Consider the following 16,026-nt stretch of genomic DNA (forward strand, 5'->3'; position numbering starts at 1 on the left):
CAAAATTGCCATTCCCACCCCAGCTTTAGTACTTTGATCATCGACGATCCGACTTCCATCGAGCCGGCGTGCGAGCGTCCCCCCCCCCCCCTTCGTTTGACAGTAATTGGTCACTGCCGTGTCCCCCGGTGACCTCCTTCCTTAATGCTCAGCAAAAAAACAACAGTGGCGTTAAATCAAGTCCGCAGCAGATGGCATCTGACTAAACAACTGGGCTTTTTACGAGGAACGGCGAGAGTAAACTGTGGTTTTGTCTAACTCGTAACCGGCGGCGAAGACAACTCCAGGCCACCGGAGAGCGGATTAAGACGAAGGACAGGCTCTACGTGATCCGCTGTGACTCAGCCAATCATCTGACTCTTGTTACGCGGAAAGCCAAGCCAGGCATTAGCGTTGGAATGTCACCGGCTACACGCTGGAAACGGCTTCCACTGGAGCCGGCCCGGGGACAAAGTGTGCGGGGACAAATTAAGTCCTCTGGGCCCCGCTGTCTCTTTTGTGGAAGGGAGCTGGGGAGTCTCGTGGAGGAGGCGTGGTTGGATGGGGGGGGGGGGGGGGGGCTTAGTTGGAGGGCAGCTGCCTGAAGTAAACAAACACATTTCATAATTTGGCTACTGTACCTTCTGATTTTTAGTTGAGCATTTTGGCAACTATGAGAGCTGAGAAATACAAAAAAAAAAAAAAAATCCTAATAAGATTTTATCAAATAAAACTACAAAACAAATATTTATTTTATTTTTTCCCTTAAATAAACAAATCCGTACGTCTATTTCTATCGGAGTCTTTGATTCCAAAACTTACTGTCTGCACTTCCATAAGTGCTTCTGCCACCCCGTGTGGAATGGAAGCCCACGTGGCTGATCATCTGACTTGCATTTTGGATTTCAAATGAAATCCCCATGTCTGCCGTTCCCACTGAACGAGAAGTGACATCATCACCGGAGGACGAGTGCAAGAAGGCTGTGCCGACAACAGACGCCAGCCAAAACTGTCAAATCATCAAAGAGACAAAAAAAGGATCAAGACACGGCTCTTAATCCATGAATCAATCAATCAGGATCAGGGCTTGGATGACGGCCTGTTGGATTTGTGATTCCAACTTTATGGCACTGCTTTGGGGAACTTCCTTTTCTGTTCCAAAACAAAGTCCACAAAAGGCATGCTTGGACCGGTTTGGTGTGGAAGAACACCGTCCGGATGAAATGAAATGGAGAGTGGACCTTCAACACAAAATCCGGAGATTTCAAACTGATTATTTTGATAGAGCTACATTACATGAGGGATTTTTTGTGTGTGTGTTTGGATTTGTTAATGTAGAAGTCTTGACTAGCACCTAGCTAGCGACTTGGCTGCTACTAGCTAACTCCGCTGTGCTAATGTACTTGGCTAGCTAGTAGCAGCTAAACCGCTATGTGTACTTGTGCATTTCCACTACTGGAAAAAAAAGATGGAGTCAAGATGTTAGTGACTCAATGGCAGATTAATTCAATTTCTGATTTATATCTATTTCGGAAAAGGTCTGATTCCAATCGGAGATTCCATCTGCTTCTTGCATATCCCTGTCGCGCCACTTGAGAGGACAAAAATCCAAATTGTGTGACTTGAGCCATGTAAATCCAGCCTTTGATGGCAACGCAAACGCGGCCCCCCCTGCAGTGAGCTAATCTCTCTAGTCAGCGCCATCCCACTAAAAGCTGAGTGTGGTCGTTCGCCAGCTCCATTGTTTGGGAACATCATTTTGCGAGTCCTTGAGCGAACCGACTCAAACGTGCCATCCCGGCAACCTGATGCATTAAATCCTCCGCGGCTCGCTAATCCTGCTGCGATGAAACCGCAGCAAATGTTTGCTGGTATGAGTTTACAAAGAAGCCGCTTTGTGAGGGAGCCCGGAAAACTTTGCAGAACATGTCCAGGTCACACAGCCCTAGCCCTGGTGGTAAGGAGGGCTTTTCTGCTTTCAACTTGAACATTTTCAATTGTTGGATATGGAATAACCATTAGCAATTATATCAATTCTACTCTATTCATATGTTTTTAATCAATATTAAATACAATTGATTTACTCATTAATGTTTTACACTATTTACAATTTTTTTTTGTATTTATTTAAACTAGTTATTTAATTAGATAAATGACAATAAACTATATAAACACATTAATATTTTTATCTGACAAATAATAGATTCACATCTTTAAATTTCATTATTGATAAATTGTTGGATTTTTGATGCTGTTTAGATTTTTTTTTTTTTTTAATCAGGATTTACTGAAAAGGACAGTTTTATGAAAATAATTTTACTTTTTTTCCCCCCTCGAAAGTCAAAGCAAAGTTGAAAAAGCTGAACGGTCAATAAGAGGGAAAATCGAATAATGTTTGCAGAGTAGCGGTAAGAGGAACAAATTGTTTCATGCTGATACTTGATCCACAAGAGAGAAAAGAGATGAGGGACGTCTTACTGGAGCAAAGATTGATTTTTAAATCAAGTCCACCCTAAGTGTGCTAAATCATTCTGTCTGAAAAAAAATCCATCCTCATTTGCTCCTCCGGTGTCTCACGCTGCGAACAAGCAAACACATTTATCTGGCAAACGCTGACTTTTCCAACAAATTTTTGAAACGCTTGATTTTTAGATGGATTTTGGCCCAAAGCATGAAATGATGGTCAAGTAAAGTTTTAAGAACGTATATTTTTGAAAACAAAATTTGATGATTCCCAGAGAGTGCCACACTATTAACCTCTGCCACAAGTACGTCTGATTGATAGGAAATTGGTCGCATATGTTCATCATGATAGGATGTGCAAAAATTCATCCGGAACCTACGCTGTGAATCCCGAGCCGTCGGCCATTTTGGTTTAAATTTAGTGTCCGTTTCCAATTCAGTTCTGGCTTCGCAGCTGCAACAATGACGCTTCCGTGATAAATCAAAAAGTCACTAAAATATGTAAGCGTCGGGTTATTTACGGGGACCACCGACTGCCATCATCTTCGGCGTAATGCTCGTAAAGAACTTGTCACCCACATAAATCCCGTCGCTCCGCTGGAGCTATTTTCCCCTCCTCCCGCCGTTTAGCAGTGACCGCCGCCAAGGTCGGACCAAGCCGTTTGTTGCCTGACGGATCTTTTCACCCTCCTCGACTACTTACAGATGACCCCTGTATCATTCTATACTTGCCACTTAGGGAATGGGTGGAGACCACAGTTACAAAGAGGTGGAAAATTCTCAGGAAGTTCAGCTGGTTTCCAGGAAATTTCCTCGGGAAAACAGATAGTTCTCCTTGCCCACGTCCAATGAAATTAAGTACCTTAATTGCTCTGTTTTTTTTTTTCCACTCACTATTTCATTCTCCCTGCTGTCATTTGTACCGTGAAACAAACATTCCAAATAAGCGTGCGGGTGTAAATAAAGCCCCCCCGCCGCCCCGCCCCTCCCCTACCTGATCTGATTCCTATTCCCACGCCAGACGCAATATCTCCAACACAGATTGGAGTTTTGGTTAGACAAACACAGCTGCACGCCCGCTGGAAATAATCATATTGCCTGGTTAAAGCTCAACAAGCAAAGCAAATAAAGCTGAATATATATATTTTTTTAATTCTCACCCCTTTTTGGAGCGCCAGAAAGGCAAAAAGAGATGAGAGAACAAAGTCTGAACATCTGCCTCATTTTGTTACGACCCGTACTCAATGACAGGTGTCGTTTCCTCGACACTTCCCCACTTAAATGACAATAAATACGATTATTATATCAACTAAATCAGAGGTTTTAATCAGATGTGTACCAGCAGAAGAAAAAAATGCATTTTCAGGGAAGTAGACGAGGCATCGAAACATCTTTCATTTTTTAGGTCCCCTCTCCTTTCGTGTTGCCATTCTGTGATTATGAATCACGTGATGCGTGTTGGGTACAAGTGTTTCCTGCCTGCTGGACGTACAGGACGACTGCTCAGCCCTCACCTGACAAATAGGAGCTGACAACGCCGCGCCTCGTTCATTTGTCACTCCCCCCTCGTGTCCCTTTGCATACAGATTGCAAAAGGGGGAAAAAAAACGCACATCTGTGTATATTATTTACATATTTAATGTAACTTAATTGCACTTCTAATGAATATTTACATCAAATGGATGTACTGCTAATGGATCTTATTTACATCATCTTCGGAAGTTTCTGTTCAATTTTGAGGGATTGTATATATACGCAATAAATAACTTATGTTTTGATACTTCTTGAAATGTATCTAAGCAGGAGTTGTTTTCATTTCGGGGCAAAAGGTAAAATGAGAACGGTTACCTGGCAGCGCTCCGGAGACATCGCACTCCACAATCCATTAGCGGACCGGCGCAATTCCATCTTGTTTGCCCAGGAGACCTCATCACCGTCGTCTTGCCAGTGATGGAAATACTTTGGAGCGGGACGCCTCGTTTGTCTGGAATATTGTACTGCCTGACAGGGACACGAAAAAAAAACAATCAAGAGAGTTGGATGTAGCTTTGTAATGGTGTTTAAGAGCTGGCCGTTAAAACTAATATTAACTATACTAATACCGTAATTTTCGGACTATAAGTCGCACCAGCCATAAAATGCCCAAAAAAGTGAAAAAAAACCCATATATATGTATATAAGTCGCTCCTGAGTATAAGTCGCCCCCCCACCCAAACTATGAAAAAAAAAACGCGACTTATAGTCCGAAAATTACGGTACTAAATATTATATACTTGAAAAATGTGACTTATTTACATATGGGTAAATGTATATTACTTGGATTTTTTTTTTTTTTTACGCCAAGAGGTAAAGTAGCTAGCATAGCACAACTTTAATGCTATCAAAACTTTGTCTTACTAGTGTAGCTTTGCTAAATGTTGTGAATTGACTTCACGATTATAAACTAAATTATTAGCCAGTGGCCACAACTGAAAGAAAAAATACTTTTGCGTTGTATTTAAAAATGAATAAAAAATAATAAATAAAAATAATAATAAATAATAATAATAGATAAAAGACAGAGGCTAGGAGATGTTTCTGTGCGGGGTGGATGAAGTCATCCTGTCGTGTCTCGTCTTTTTTATTCTTGTCGTTGAAGTTCGGGAGATTGTCTTTGGGCAGCCTGGTGAATCTCGCGCTGAGCTTGTTCGGCTTTGCGTTCGCCTTAGACCCGACCACCCGCCTAATAATCGCATGCCCTCAGGGCGAATGTTCATCCAGGCAAAAGATTCCTCTGCAAGTATGCACAGTCGAATACTTGTTTCTTATGTTTCCTGTCCTGATGCACAAGCCATTTTTTTTTTAAAATGAAGTCAATTTCCAGACTGAAACCAAACGATATGAAATCCACTTGACTCACCAACTGGATTGGCCAGCTTGTAAACACGCACTAAACACCTTAAATGACTAGCTCACGCTTGTCAATAACCTCAACGTTGACGTTTCAGGTGAACCTTTGACCCTTTACCTTGATTAGCGGTCGGTATTGTCCGTCACTGCAGCGCCGTGGCGACTTAGCGGGGGAGCAAAGGATCCAAGTGGGGGGATAAATGTAATTTCCCGTCAACTGTTGTGAACGCAGCGTGACTCCAGTTTAGCGCATTCCAGCCACTTAAGTCCAGCAGAAACGCATGAAGACACTCTATAGGAGAAGAGCACAAACCACGGTTTGTTTTGCATAAACGTTTAAAGAAATTAGCTGCGACATGTATCCGACAACACATAAGACTGCCCGGACGAGTTAAACACCTAAAATGTGACAATGTGCAGAGTATTTAATCAACAATGGTGAAATGTGAGAATGGTGGAACCCAAACTTCTTTGTGCGACAAGTCAATCATTGTTTCAATAATTAAAGCAAATTTTGTTTCGCTTTGGCATGGAGACAGAAAAAATAACAACATTGTTTATGTCTGCCTTTGACATGTGCAAAACAGCGTCGGGTAAAATTGTCTCGACTTGACAATGATTTGATCTCATCATTTTTGTTGTTTTATGCAAATGTTGAACTTTTGCAAGAAATACTGAGTAGACAACCGACAGGCTCAAGTGAAGATGTAAATGTCGTTTTCCTGCCTTTTGTGTGCTTTGCATTAAAATCCTCGAGAGACCATATAACAATCGACACAATTCCTGAAAGGCACTTTTCAATAAGCACTATATTCCTTTGGACCTGTTCTCAAACGCTCGCTGTTAAGAAATGTGAGACTATCGGTTTTGTCTAAGAATTCTTAGCGTTATTGAAAGAAAAGAGCAGAAAACCCGCTCGCTTGCGCATTTCTCCAATTATGAGGTCAAGTGCGCTCGCTTCAAGCTCTTTGTCATTTATTAAAGAGTATTTTTATGACCGACAATAAAGAGAATTTATACTGTTTCATTTCAAAACATTGCTAGCTTAATGCTAATATCTACTCGGAAATGCCATAGACAGGCTATTTTAAATTAGCATTGATGATAAAGTAATCTGGCGACTTTCTGTGCCTCTTCCTTCTGTTAATAACGCTGAATTTTTTTTCCGTACAATGCAAGATACGCAACTCTAAATCCAGATTTGCCTGTGTACTGTAAAAACCCATAAAAAAAAAAACTGCAATATACCGTAGCATGAAACATAGCGTGTTCCGCGTGATCATAGCATAGCACCAATCAAATCGTAGCACAAAAGAGGAAAAAGTCCCTTTACAAGCTCCCCGGTGTAACGAGTGCCACCCCGCGGAACATTCTGCCCTTCTTGTTCTTTAAAGAAATAAATCATCTTCCCATTTGGAGACGGTCGAGTCCCCCCCCTCTCACCTCCAACCCGAGAAATAATGTGAAAAAGAACAAATCAATAGAGGAGAAATTATCCTTAGCGGATGAAGGAACTGCAGAGATACGAGAGAAGCAGGAGTCATTTCGCTTCACACTTGCGACTTGAATTTGATCAGCGAGGAATACGAGAACGTGGGATGGTGTGCTATTTTATTTGTTTGCTGTTGGAAAAGAAAAAAAAAACTTCCTCTGTTCCTTTTCAGCCATCTTGAACGAGGTCTCAGCACGGAAAATTTGACAAATATTATGCCCGCCATCAGTAAGTGAGTCATCCACAAATAGTGATTAAAGCTTCAACCCAAGATGTGACACAAAGTCAAGACAAAAAAAAAAAATGAGCGAGTATGCAGTTTGAAGAAATCCAAATATCAGGAGTCACGAGTCAAGAGCAGACCTTGAGGCGCTGACTGATTAGAAGTTCCCGTTTCTTTGCAACTCATCAAATTTCACGACCACGTTGTGCCCACAATCGAAAATCTCCAGATTTAACGTGGTCCATCATTCAAATTTGGTGGCAACCGGATAAAATCGCAAAGTTTCAAGACATTGAAGAAAAATGGCCAAAGGGACCCAAAATGTCTGTTTCAAATCAAAATGGCAGACTTTGTAAATCTTTTTAGCCAAAGCTTATTTCAACTTTTTTTTTGTGGGTCTACTCATGATCGACATGCCTCCCCAATTTTACGTTGCCAAGTAAAACTGACCTCAGGGGCTTCATTTTCCAGATATTAAATGAGGCATTACTAAGCTCAATTATCTGCTTCACACTAAAATACCAAATTTCCTGCGCTTTTTTTTGGCCTGGCTTCTTTGTTTTTTTTGTGGGTCTAATCATAACAGACATACCAACCAAATTGTATGTCATTTAAGTGAAACCAGCTTTGAATTTTCTACAAATTTCCACAACATGGCCAACACCAGTGACCCCTATAAAACTCTCCGACCAAATGTGTTTATAAGGTTGTTTGGATGTGTTATTTATATTTTAAAACCCCCTATGGAGTGTTGGGAATGTGGAGTTGCAGTACAACAGAAAACATTGGAATGTCACAGGAATAAGCAAACATTTGAGTCGCTTCCTGCACCAGACTTTTATTGTCTGTGTTATCTGAGCGTTGCTTATCTCTTCCACAATAATCTGAGCGTGAAGGAGCAGTGATGATAAACACGATCTTTTCATGCTGGGTCTTTTTTTTTTTTTCACAACAAGCTGTGTAAAAAGCGGCGAGTGGTATCGGTGAAATCAGTTTGTCAAGTGTTTATAACCCAAACACCCCACAAGTAGAAAGTGTGAGTCATTTGCGAAGGTTGGAATGTCCGCATATCAAACGTCTCCTCATTGAAATAAATTGAAATGCCATGAATGCGTTCCAGTCCCCTGAAAAGTAGCACTTTATTTATTTATTTATTTATTTTTATTTTTTATTTTTTGTCATGAAGAAAACTAGCAAAGGTTTGTATACTTAAAAATCATAAATAAAAAACACAATTTAAGATAATAGCAAGAAATTAGGAAGGTTGGAATGTCCACATATCAAACGTCTCAAATCAATTTTGCTCATTGAAATAAAATGAAATGCCATGAATGCATTCCAGTCCCCTGAAAAGTAGCACTTTATTTATTTATTTTTTAAATTTTCTAATTTTTGTCATAAAGAAAACTAGCAAAGGTTTGTATACTTAAAAATCATAAATAAAAAAAACACAATTTAAGATAATAGCAAGAAATTAGGAAGCGAAAAAAAAATTAACTGTACTTAACCCAAAAGAGGACATAAACCAGGGCGAGAGTTAGGGTTGAAATGAATTGAAAAGCCTTTAATCCGTACACTTTTTGGAAATTCTCTTTTGCTCTATTTTACAGTATTCTTCATTTTGACAAACTATTTGTATTTAAGTAATTTGTTACTTCTGACCACTGCTGGGGTGATTAAAAAGGCGCCATGCTTTGCGGGCACATTTGACGCAACGATATTTCCGAATGTGTACACCGATTAAAATGCCGAATGAGGAAAAATAGATCAAATATTCACAGCCGGAACGTATTTGGCTTGCCTCTGCACAACTGCATCTTTATCTCCCCAACCAGGTAGCTAATGTAAATTAATAACATCCCGTAAGGACCGCACCTGATGATGATCTGAAGAGAACACGGCCAGTGGAGCACGGATTTCATCTCTGCCGCGTGGCTTTATCGGCCATTTAAGAACTTCTGCTGCAGGCTTCATCTTGGGGCTGCGCATCTGCAGACAGATCAGATAATTAGATATTGATAAAAGAACGAGAATTAATGACAACTCGGGCCAGCAACATTATCCGTTCGGACCTGACCGGGCCCTAATAGGCCTGACTGGACCTGTGGGTCAGCGCCACGCCACCGCCGGTCGTTTGTCAAGCTCACTGACCCGAATCCGCCTTGATGGCTTGGAAACTAGCACGGCAACAATGAGCGCACTTGTTTTTGTCTTCTTAGAAAGATAGCGTGGGTATCAAAAGTCGACACACCCCTGTTGAAATGTCAGCTTTTTTTGTGATGTAAATAAAGTGCGATGAATGTGATGTATGATGCGCTGACAACTCAACTTTACATTTGAAAGAAAAACAAGCGGCGTGATGATGGATGTGTGAAATTCCTGTTTTGAGGAGCCGCCATCCATGTGTGTTCAAGTTCGAGTGTCTCTCACAGCATATACATCTTCGGGTTTTAACTCCTGGGATTCCCGCCGACTGGCTTAGGCGGCGGATGATTTGTCATCCGTTCTGGTTCCAAATGCTCGGGCCTTCCCCATCCTCCTCATCATCTTGTAATTAATAACAGCTTGGCTCAACGTTTCTCATTTGTTTTCTTTTTTCCCCTTCCTGACCGTCCAGATGTGCGTGCGTGCGTTCCACGTCCATTTGTCAGAACGTTTGTTTTCCCAGGTTGGACTCGACGCGGCGGACAGGAATCGGCAGCTCCTCGTCCTTCTTGTTAGCCGGCTAATTGTTTTTGGTAGTTGAAGGGAGGGGGGGAAAAAATGCAGGAGGATATTATTTGCTTATCTGCTCTTCGTTAATAAGTTTTTTTTTTTACAGAGCGGTCGGAATGAATCCGAGAGTGGACGCCGCTCGAGGGAGACAATGTGAGCTCCGAAAGCAAAAGGCAATATTGAGTCCCATCAAGCGATGAATGGCTTCCAATGGCTTTTAGGGCTGCTGTCATGAATACATTCTCAGAGGACCCCCTGAGGGCGCCCCCTCTCTATTCGGACTGCTTTCATCTACTCTAGAAGCATGCCAGACTTCCCATAATGCCACGCTAACACGCAGTTCGCAGCAACCCTGTTTGCAGTCCAATTTCTTATTTTTTTTTAAATCACAATCTATAATACGGGCAGTGAACCCTTGCGAATTTTTTCACGGTATCGTGAAATTAATGTCAGTTTGGTGTGAAAAGCAAATCATCTTTGGTGATTTGGATGGGGAGAAAAGAAAACAGAGTAGCAATGAATGGCTTATCAGACAGCTCTTTTCATTAAGATGAAAAAGTTCACACTGGCCTCGGCTGCAGTGGGTTTTATTTTTCAAAGTTACTTTGGATATTTAAAAGGTAAAATCATGTTTGGGGGCCAGCTCAATACACACACAGACTTTTTCGGATTTTATTGAATGCAGTTTTTTCCCACATTCATTTGAAGGTCCAATTGAGTTTTACTCAAATGCTGCCTGGTGCAGGATTTAAAAGCATGTACATAAATATAGCTATTTATTTATCCATCCATCCATCCCAACAATATATATTCTAACTCCATCCATTCATCTGACCTCCACTAAGGCAGATCAACACCATAAAGGTCCAAAGTTTGAAATGATCTTGATGAGTTTGTACCACTTCTTTGTGTTTGCTCACTTTCTAATCACAAAGCACTTATTTGGGAATTCAGTTATAAATGAGCGAGCTACGCGACCAGCGCGATAAAGATTTTTTTTTCCCTCCACACTAAAAGATGTCTATTAAATCCGAAATGACCGAACTCAAGTGATAAAAGGTCCAGCCTGGAGGGGGGATTCATCTTTTTACGCTCCGAACCTTCTGGCCGGAGCGTGAGTTGACCACCCGGCAACGTTTACGAGCTCTGACATAAAATGGAGGCCGCGAGGAAAACAACGGCTAACCAACGAGAAGTGAATGAGGCCGAGCAGCTTTCGCAGCAAATAAGAAGAAGACAACATAAGACTGCCGCTCGTCTGTATCAAAAGGTTGACTCTTTCCCGAGGGGCTTGACGCCGCGAAACACGGCGAGTCGGCAAATCCCAGCGAGGATAACAGCCGACAAGTCAAGACATTACCGCTCCGTTTAATAGTTGTTAATTGATTTCCGGACACACCCTCGATATGTGAAAATACGTCATGGAGTGACCATAAATAAATAAATAAGTATTTTAAATTATTAAAAAGATAACATGTGAGCTGTCAAAGTCATCTGGGCCACTCTTGGTAGTGCTGTTGGGCGAGCTAGCAGCGAGCTAGCAGTATTACCGCGCCTCTTCCCACGCAGCACTATTCATTGGGTGCTGTTTTTTTTTTGCGGTAAAGACTCGTACAACAATAATGTGCGCTACACAATGAAATACCGCGTTCATTCAGCGGACTGCTCGACCTTGACGTTAGCACCCGCCGAGACTATACCGGGTCAAAAGTGAGCGTTTGAGATTTAATGCTCTCACCATGAAAGATGAATCAGAATGATGCTCCATTATCTAGCTGAGCTATCGCTGTTCTATTACCAGTCGCTATTTGATTCACCTTGGTAATGACCCGGTGTGAACAAAGACCGGGTTTGAACGACGGCCCGGCGCGAACAATGGCGCTTTGACTACTTTTGTCCTTGCCTCACGTTGTCCTCTGCGGGTTTCTATTCACGGGGTTCAATTCTGACACAGTTTCTGGCCGTCCTTCATTCTTCTTATCTGAAGGTTAAAGACGTCAGGCTCTCAGCAGCGGTCCCGGAAGCCAAGTTGTTAATTCGTTGATTGAAAATGTTGTGACCTCTGCCAAGGAAGATGTATTTTCAGCCACCTCCCACGATACACAAGTGGAATTTACGAAACGTTCTCATCGCCATTTGCTTGCGTGGGATATTTTGAACCCGTACTTCGACTTAAGTAACGCCATGGACATATTTATGACAACCTCAACAGGTCACTCAAGATCACGCCCGCCCACCCGCTTTGCCAGCCAAAAAGAGTTCCCGAGCACAAACAATCCTTACGCAGGCGCATCATGGAATAAGTGGTGGTCACAAAGTCTTCATTGACAAGAGAGACACGGATGGAAAAGTTGGAAGGGTAAACACATTGGATGCACTGAGGAGAAGCAATCAGTGCAGTCGAAGCAACATGACTCATGCGCAACATCTTAACGCTAACACAAAATGCTACGGATGGGCTAATAAAATTAGCATGGATGCTACAGGAATTATAAACATTTAAACAACTGGTAGTTCAACAAGCATAGAGCAATGCTGCATCTTGTCCAGTAGTGCTCGATACTGCCTGGCATGCTGTGGCGGAATGTGGTACTACACTCAAAACATTGGCAATATAGAAATGGTTCCTTTTAGTATGTCAAACTATTTTATACATACAAACAACCCGTACAAATGTTGTCGTTTGACAATGATGGCGCAGACCAGAGTCCCACCTCGGACCGCCATGTGGTGAGCTATCCGGGCTTACATAACGCGTCGTTATTAGTCATGTTCCAACAACTAATTGACAGTAATGGCGACTATCAGCGGCGGGTGGAAAAGCTGTGGAAAGTAAGCACACATGGTTTTGCTTTCGCTGCTTCCCGTCTTTGGCCTTTCTTTTTTTTTCCATTTCAAAGTGACGTGCGGGCGAAGAGCGGGCCGACCTTTTCGCGCCGTGGCGCGTCCCACCCGGCTGGCCGTCATTCCTGCTACTCCAGTCGCAGAACACCAATCAGTTTGTTTACATTGTTGGCACGCAGGTCAATGCCCGCTCACATTTTGGGGTTCCTCGCCCGTCGTCTACAATTTTTTTAATTTTCCCAGAGGACTTCCTGATTACCAGCGGGCACCTCTGACCCTTTGCCTTTGATTTTTTTTTCTGGCTATCTATCAAGTTACACTGGCAAATCCCAAGTAAGTCAAGTGGCGTCCGCAATAAATTCCAAGCAAGTCATTACTTGGGTTAAGCAAGTCATAACTCAAGTCAGAGGTCTTCTTCTCCTCTGTTGGTAGATGAGTCAGCACCGGAGGGACAAACAGACACCATTTAACTCGTTAGCATGATAGCCGCTACGCTAACAGCACAAATGAGTCTGGGTGACTAATACGGGTAACATTTTCCTCACAGCCAGGCTACCGGGGCTGACCCACAAACACAGCTTTAAATGTCAAATTGGCGAAAAAGCTATCATTTCATTTTCTTTTTCACACACACACACACACACACACACTGACTGACTTAGTGGTGTTCCCTGGCGGTGCCGTGTGGGTCAGAGGAGGGGCCTAGTCGGGTAGACAGTGGCGTTCATTTCACACTCGGGTGCACACACATAACACTTCTGTGCCAGCGCAAGCCATCACTCACATACACTCACACACACACACATAGAGGACAAATTGCCCGCTTCACCTTTCTGGTAACACAGCAGGAACACAACAACCTTCTTTTGTCTCCTGTATATATTTTGAGATGTGGTTATTTCTTATTTTCAACATTTCCACCCAATTAATAAAAGCCATTTCATGAAAAATTCTTCCAATTCCATGAGGGTGTCTACTCGTTCTCATCTCACTCGATTTAACACCAAACCCGTCACTACTTGGCGATTCACACCGCTAATCAACTCACCCGTCGAGTCGTCAACACCCCATTAACTCACCGGTGTAATTTCAGCTCACTCATGTACTGCTAAACTCAAACTTAATCATCATCTCATGCCACTGATGATGAACTAGATGAATTAATTGTCGCTCAACCGTCTAACGGTGAGTTCTCTGCTTTGTTTGCCACCTTAATGCTAACACGTCAGTTCTAAAAGTAGCGTGGTTAGCAACCAACCGCTGATTCTAAACTCCACGGAGGGGGAGTGTCATGCCACCCCAAATAACAACCGAGTGTGTGAGTCACAGCTGTCAGGAAAAGCAGCTGCAAACAGCTCGCGTGTTATTAGCTCTTAAAAGGCAATTTATTGCTTTGCTTTGAGGACCACGTAGCAGATGCTACATGCTAATGACTTGTTAGCACAACATTTAGTCCAGTCTGGGGGTTGGTTGGATGTTTGGCTTTCTCCCAATAAAATAACAAAAAGGTACTCAATAGCGCCCTCTGGGAAATTACAAAAGCCCTGGACATCAGTTTGACCAATCAATACGGAATTTTGTGAACTGGTTTATCATAACAGGAGCCACAAATCAAAAGTCTGAAGGACCCATGAGGTCTGTCATTTGGGGTGAATTCTCCGTCTTCAACATCGGTCTCAGAAAATTAAAGGGGAAAAAAATCCATCCAGACCAGCTATACCAATCGACACCAAATTGACCTTAAAAGGATGAGAAAGTCTCAAGGACCCGTTTCAAAAAGTCTGAGTTGAAGCTGCCAGTTAGGGCAAAATTGAGGCTTCACAAAAAGTTTCTAACAAAAACAAAAATACTCCATGACACGTTTCACCGATCAACAAAAAAAATGGTTGGACACCAGCAAAAAAAAAGTCGCGAGAACCCATGCTTGAAATTAACCAGGAAGTTAGCCGTGTTGCCTTGAAGTGTGGCCATTTTGGGTGTCAAAGCTTTACGATCATTCTCTGGATTCTTGGAAAGTCGAACAAAATGATTGTCGACACCAGTTTCGCCGACTTAAACGAAATTGGGTGGACATATCTATCATAACAAGACACGGAAAAGTCTCAAGGACTCAAGCTCAAAACTGAACGGGGCAGTGGGCCAGGTTTTTTTTTGAGGCAGACATTCCGGGTGTCAAATCTTAATCATCACGAGGGAGGAATCCTGGAAAGTCGGCAAAACATTTGCCCTTAGATGTCTGTCATAACACAAAGTCTCAAGGACCCATACCTGAAACTGAACAGGAAGTAAGACTTTTTTGTATCAAACGGAAAATTCCAGGACTCCTATTATTCCTTCAAATGCGTGTAGTTGCTTTATTTTCATTATACAACAGTTAGTAATGTTCAAATGAGACTTAAAAGCGTACATTTATCCAAGAAAATACAAACTTTACCTTATTTTCTATGGCAGGAAAATTTCTTCGCAAATCAACCGACTTAACATTTCAAAGTATGTTTTCCACACTTCATTATTCTGAATGTGTATGATTTTCCCGGTAGCGCAATTAATTTCCCGAGCTGCGTACAAATTTTTTGGGAGGAAAAAGTAATGTTTCCCCTCCCGCTGGCAGTGATGTGTAAAATATGCCAATGAGTCTATGAATATTCATGAGGCGAGCGTGCGTCCTCGAGTGACTCGGACACAGTTCAAATCGTCAGTCTCTATGTTCCGTCTTGTTCGACGGTGGAATGTGTGTGTGAGTGTGTTTGAGTATTATTTGACTTTGTTCATGAGAGACTCTCAAACTGTCAGCTAAGGTTTCGTTTGCCTGAGTGCTCTCAGCTCAAATAAAAATGACTTTTATAAGGTGCTCGCATGACAGCGCAATAAAAAAAGCAAGAATGAATGAATGTGGTGTAATAGTGAGCTCTGAAACTCCCCCGCAGTATCAATTCAGGCAATACAAATATTGTAATAAAGTATTTAAGTTAGCATACACGGGACCACAAACATGACATTGACACATCACTTGTTGTCAGGCAGAATTTGTGGGGGCAGACAAAATTCCTGCCAAATGAAAATAAATGTGTCTTCTAAAATTTGGCATACCGCAGCGAAGAGTGTTGTTAACAACCTTGGTTGAGAAAAAAAAAAATGTGAAAGTTAATAAAATGAATCTTCAAAATCATCAAATTAAGTGAGCTTGCTGATTTATTTTTTCCAAAAGTTCTTCATGTCCCACGTTGTTCCTATTTTCTAACCGTCCACGTGTTAAACAACAATCTGTCTCGTAACTTGAAACATGTTTCCTTTTGAATCGATTGTCTGCCTCACAGATTCGATCCTTGCGCGCTGAAATCTTCATTACGGCTTTTTCGTATGGTTTGCGCAATTTCATTTTTGTGGCTTTCTTTTATGATTAGCAGAATGACTCAGAAGT

General features: G+C 42.0%; 1 protein-coding gene across 7 annotated transcripts in view; it reads right to left on the bottom strand.

Annotated features, from left to right (window-relative positions):
• The window catches only part of znf385d (zinc finger protein 385D), a 53,880-nt gene that overhangs the window by 32,048 nt on the left and 5,806 nt on the right, over window positions 1-16,026 (bottom strand). For 5 of the 7 annotated variants that reach the window (XM_061289379.1, XM_061289375.1, XM_061289370.1 and 2 more), the window contains 4 exons: window positions 8,922-9,035; window positions 5,450-5,623; window positions 4,291-4,443; window positions 802-988 (listed from right to left, as the gene is read on the bottom strand). The gene's annotated coding sequence lies outside the window, so the exon portion shown is untranslated. Of the gene's footprint in view, window positions 1-801; window positions 989-4,290; window positions 4,444-5,449; window positions 5,624-8,921; window positions 9,036-13,684; window positions 13,848-16,026 lie in introns of those variants that run through there. The other 2 variants (XM_061289373.1, XM_061289374.1) reach the window with 2 other exon arrangements.

Source organism: Syngnathus typhle, linkage group LG10 (assembly GCF_033458585.1).
Source record: "Syngnathus typhle isolate RoL2023-S1 ecotype Sweden linkage group LG10, RoL_Styp_1.0, whole genome shotgun sequence".
NCBI classification, from domain to species: Eukaryota; Metazoa; Chordata; class Actinopteri; order Syngnathiformes; family Syngnathidae; genus Syngnathus; species Syngnathus typhle.